The sequence below is a fragment of the Nyctereutes procyonoides genome, unplaced genomic scaffold (genome assembly GCF_905146905.1).
Source record: "Nyctereutes procyonoides isolate TBG_1078 unplaced genomic scaffold, NYPRO_anot_genome, whole genome shotgun sequence".
NCBI lineage: Eukaryota > Metazoa > Chordata > Mammalia > Carnivora > Canidae > Nyctereutes > Nyctereutes procyonoides.
This window is the reverse complement of record NW_026575142.1, coordinates 15,798,069-15,803,607: the sequence shown is the minus strand read 5'-3', so window position 1 is coordinate 15,803,607 and position 5,539 is coordinate 15,798,069. Positions and strand designations below refer to the sequence as shown.

General features: G+C 40.0%; 1 non-coding gene across 1 annotated transcript; it reads left to right on the top strand.

Moving 5' to 3' along the window:
• The first annotated feature begins 4,761 nt into the window (after nucleotides 1-4,761).
• Nucleotides 4,762-4,870, top strand: LOC129498998 (U6 spliceosomal RNA). Its single transcript, XR_008662266.1, has one exon. It is a non-coding gene; the product is annotated as a U6 spliceosomal RNA (small nuclear RNA).
• Nucleotides 4,871-5,539: the final 669 nt, after the last annotated feature.

The following is a 5,539-nucleotide window of genomic DNA, read 5'->3' as shown; positions in this document are numbered from 1 at the left end:
ACACAGAATTCTAAGAATGGAGTACAATCTATTTTAACAAAATCCTGCTTTTGCAATTGTAAATATTGCTATACTGAACATACCTATATATACAGTTGACCTGACCAATGCAGGAGTTAGGGGCACCAACTCCTTGCTCAGTCAAAAAAACCACATATATAGTTTTTGGCTCCCCCAAAACTTAATTACTAATAGTCTACTCTTGACTATTAAGCCTTATTGATAATGTAAACAGTCATCACATTTATGTGTATTAGATACTGTATTCTTATAATAAAGTAAGCTAGAGGAAAGAATATTAAGAAAATCATTAGGAAAGAAAATACATTTATGGTACTATTTTTCAAAAAAAAAAAAAAACACATGTAAGTGGACCCAGGCATCTTGTTTAATTTCTTTTTCCTTTGGAAAATTCCTAGAAGTGAAATTCCTGAATTCGACATTATCTTTCTTTTAAGGATTTTATACACATTCCACATTGTCCTCCAGTAAGTTGTGTGAATTTACCTTCCCCAAACAATAAGAATGTCTTTTCCCGTCCTCTCTCTCATTCCTTCTATTTTTTGACTTTCCGATAGGTATATCCTATTCCTTTTAATTTTGAATTCTTTGGCAACAAATGGGATTTGTTCTCTTTGGTTTTTTTTCTTGGAGATTTGTGTATTTTCTCTACAAAACTGTCTATGTCTCATGTCCATTTTTTGGGTCTATCTCTGGGCTCTCTTGTGTAGGCATCGTTGCTACCACCTTAATGTAACAGTTGAGTGAGATGTGACAGATGAAGGAGTCAGAAGAGAAGGAGTCCCCAGGGAAGGCCTCTGGGAGTGTCTGGAGCTGGCAAGTGCTCCCACATGCCCACCTTGCACCCCCAACGCCTAGGGAACAGGTGCTGCAGACACAGAGAGGAGGGAGATATAGAACCTGCGCCCCTAAGGATGTGGGGGCAACTGAAGCAGCCCTCAGGTAACTACGTGAACCTGTTTGACCTACTGTTGTCACCGTGGGGTCAGGACACAGAGAGGTCCAGGAGCCATCACGTAGAAAAAAGTGACTAGGAGACAGTGAGTGATAGCATGGGGTGGTGAAGGCATACAAAATGTCCAGCTGCATTCTATATCCACCACATATTTACGCTTTAGTTATTTGATAAATATTTATGGAATATTTACTTTGAGCCAGAAACTGCACTTGCCGAAATAAATAAATATATTATAATAATATTGTGACTTATATAATGACGTGGGTTTCATCTCTTCAAAAGGACTCCATTTTCCAGCATTCAGCAGACTAGGAGTTATTTCATTTGAAATACTTAGAATGCAGAGTCAGAACAACCAAGTGGGATATGACCTGAATGGTTGAGTTGGAATACTTTTCCAAGTGATATGTTGTTTTGATAGAACCACGTGACTAGACCACACCTGGCGATGGCATGAGGATTTGCAACAGGGCCTTAAATGGTTTCGTTGGGGCTGGAGAAAGTGATATAATGCTATGGCCAGCCAACTAAACACGTGGGAATATGTTTCCACAAAAGGCAAGAGATTGTTTTGAGTAGTGATAGAAGTAGTAGTACCAGCAATTGTAGTAGAACATCTATCCATTTTTACAGTAATGTATATTATCACATTTTGTCACATTTTAATGTGAAGATCTCCAGACTATTGACATGAGAGAAATGGAAATTTCTGAATATGATGGCCAGGTGGCAGCTGGTCAGTAATACATTACAGCTGACTCCAAGAAGATTTCAGACTCAGTAGAATTCAGCTGCCTGTCCCCAAATATCACTTTCTGGTACAATCAGAAATCACTAACCCACATTAATCATGTGGGTTATCTCAAAGGTAAGAGGTAGCACAATAAATAAGTCCCTCCTCTTTTATTACCTGCACATTTTATGCGTGTCCTCATATTTGGGAGGCAGTTTTCACATTTCACCTTGGGCATATCACCTACTTGCCCAGCCAGTTTCTCCTTTCTGCGAGTTTTGTTCCATAGGACCAGAGGCTAAATACCACTACTTGCAGCTTCCAGGCAAGGGGGTGGGGACAAGGGACAGAGTTTGCAGTATCTCTAGCAATCTTCCAAACAATAACCATTCAGGAACATAGACCTTTGTTTCAGCAGTTCAGGAGAATTCATTCTGAGTAGAGAAAACTCATTTGCTGGTGGCAGTGATTCAAGCTGCTAACTTCGCAAAGAATATTGCCAGAGCCAAATTCTTTCCCAGTTATGGAGGTCAGAGGTGAGGCAACTGTGCTTACAGGGCAAAGCTCTTTTATGGATCCCCTTGGCTTTCTGCTCTCTTCTTTACAGCTGATTAACACCCAATGGCTATTTCTTTAAAAAAGAAAAATTCAATTCCTTGGTTTAATTAGCTTTCCTAACGCAGTACTCTCCACAGCCTGTCAGGATCCAGACAATGACAAGACTTTGTAATACTTGATTTCAGTTCAAGGTAATTTATTGTTGTAGTTCATTAAATTCCAGATACTGTCTCAGGGCTTGTGTGGGCAAAATAAGGCCTGAACTTGATGATCAACTGGCACATGTGGGGACTTTTACATGCTGAGTCAATGTATCCACTGTAGGTGCTCTTTGGAGAGCCTGAAACTTTTTGCCTTGGTTTGACATTTTGCCTCAACTTCATGGTCACAGTCTTAAGATCAGTCTTCCATCCCTCTTTAGTGCATTTACTGATTACCTGGGTTTTGTTACTGTTTTTTTTTTAATTTTTATTTATTTATGACAGTCACACACACACACACACACAGAGAGAGAGAGAGAGAGAGAGAGAGAGAGAGAGAGAGGCAGAGACAGAGGCAGAAGCAGGCTCCATGCACCGGGAGCCCGACGTGGGATTCGATCCCGGGTCTTCAGGATCGCGCCCTGGGCCAAAGGCAGGCGCCAAACCGCTGCGCCACCCAGGGATCCCGGTTTTGTTACTGTTAATTTTAACATACTGTGGAGCACTTCTTTCTGCCTCATTCTTTGAACAATCAATAAACAAACGTTTATTGAAAATCTGGAGAGCATGGTTTACCTTACACATTTACTAAGTTTCTGCAGATTTAAATAGTCTTATTTTTTATTCTTTTATGACAGCTTTTCAGTATTATATGGTAGAGGCAATAAAGTATAACGGTTAAGTACATGAATGCTAAGCCAAATTGCCCAAGTTCAAATCCGGCTCTGATATTTCACAGCTGTGTGATCCTGGGCAAGTTAATTGATAATGCCGTGCCTCAGTTTACTCATGTAAATTCAGGATAATAACAGTATCTACTGGGACGCCTGGATGGCTCAGTGTTTGAGTGTCTGCCTTTGGCTCAGGGCATGATCCCAGGGTCGGGGGATCATGTCCACATCAGGCTCCCCACAGGGAGCCTGCTTCTCAGAACCTCCCCCTATGTCTCTGCTTCTCTCTGTGTGTCTCTCATAAATAAATAAATAAAATTTAAAAAAAAAGTATCTACATTTGGGGTTTACTTAACTAGTAAATTAGTTGAGAAAAGTAAAGCAATTGGGGGCAGTCCGGGCGGCTCAGCGGTTTGGCGCCGCCTTCAGCCCAGGGCGTGACCCTGGAGACTCCGGATCGAGGCCCAGGTCGGGCTCCCTGCATGGAACCTGCTTCTCCCTCTCCCTGTGTCTCTGCCTCTCTCTTTGTGTCTCTCATGAATAAGTAAATAAAATCTTAAAGAAAAGAAAAGCAGTTGAAACAGTGCTTGGACTGATAAAGTCCTCATAATGCTGCTACTCATGGTGAGCATTTATTAGAGGATATCACTACTGAAAAATCAGTATTATTATATTGAAGAATGAGTTTGTAAATTATCTACAATTAGCTGTCCTGTCAGCTGTCTTTGATCTATGACCTGTCTTGTGCAAGGCATGGTGGGTAATGAAGGCGCCCAGGTGATTTCTCTTTTTTTTTCCTTAAATTTTTATTTATTTATTTATTTATGATAGTCAGAGAGAGAGAGAGAGAGAGAGAGAGAGAGAGAGAGAGAGAGAGAGAGGGCAGAGACACAGGCAGAGGGAGAAGCAGGCTCCATGCACCAGGAGCCCGACATGGAATTCGATCCCGGATCTCCAGGATCGCGCCCTGGGCCAAAGGCAGGCGCCAAACCGCTGTGCCACCCAGGGATCCCGCCGAGGTGATTTCTACGTAAGCTCTACTCTTGAATTGATTGGGAATTTTGCACATGTATCACAACTGTGTGATGATTTGCTACATGAGGAAGTCGCCTAGTTGCACCAGCCCGGCTAGTGACCAAGTCAAGACCCTGTGTAGCATAGGATAGTGTGAAATCTCACAGCATTCTGATATCCAACTCATTATTTCCTCTAAGATTTTCTAAATGACCTCAACTTTGTTGGTGATCTCTGCTCCTGGAAGAAGTCCAGGACACAAGAAAGGAAACAATTCCTGGGGATCTTTAGGAAGAACCTTGAAGAAGATGTTATTGTATGTTACTGATTCTAAGACACATGTTTTTTCACCTTTTTTAGTCTTCTGAAATCAGATGTAGCAAAAAAGTGTTGCAGGTGCCATTGCCCCTACATGCAAATATGTGGTCATAGGTGCTCAGCTGTCACTTCAGCTGAGTTATGTACAATGTCAGTACCACAGGACTTGAGATTCATTATTAAAATATCTTCAATGATTACACTGTACTATGAATTGAAAAATTACTATACATGGAGGAAGGCACAAAAACAGAGCACTGTAATATGTGCTAAAAAAAAATTGTGAATGTGCTTGCTTGCTTTTGCAGCACATATACTAAAATTGGAATGATAGAGAAGATTAGCATGGTCCCAGAGCAAGGATGACATGCAAATTTGTGAAGTGTTCCATATTAAAAAAAAATTGACTGGCAAGTTTAAAAGAGAACTTTCATTAAACATAAAATAAAATTCTAAGTGCTAAGAAAGCATGGGCCATATTTCAGTTGGCAGCATTTTGATTCTTTATGGTACATAAAATATTGGTTCATTTTATAATTAAAATTTTCTTAGATTTGATGAAATGTACATCTTAAAGCTCAAAGAGGAAGATTATAAATAGCTACCTTGAAATTTTCCATCACATTCCAAATCGTCAGTTTTTGGCAGAACCAAATTCTACCTACATTCATATTTAATTTTTAAACTCATCTCATTTTTAAAACTTAAATACATTTATTTTGAAAGATAAAGTATACCCTTGTGGAATGAAGGTTTTGCTGTGCTAGTGGAATGGTTTATGTATGAATTATAATTAATCCATAACTACTAAGCTGGAAAAAAATGTTTGATCATTCACCATCTAAAATCATCTTATTGGGTCACCTGGCTGGCTCAGTGGGTGGAGCATGCAACTCTTGATCTCAAGGTTGTGAGTTCAAGCCCCAAGTTGGGTGTAGAGATGACTTAAAAATAAAATCTTTAAAAATAAATAAATAAAATCATCTTAGAATGCAGGCATATGCATAATCCCTTGGGGGAACCCCACATTTGGGTGAGGTTCCACCTCCTTAGATCTATCACTTCT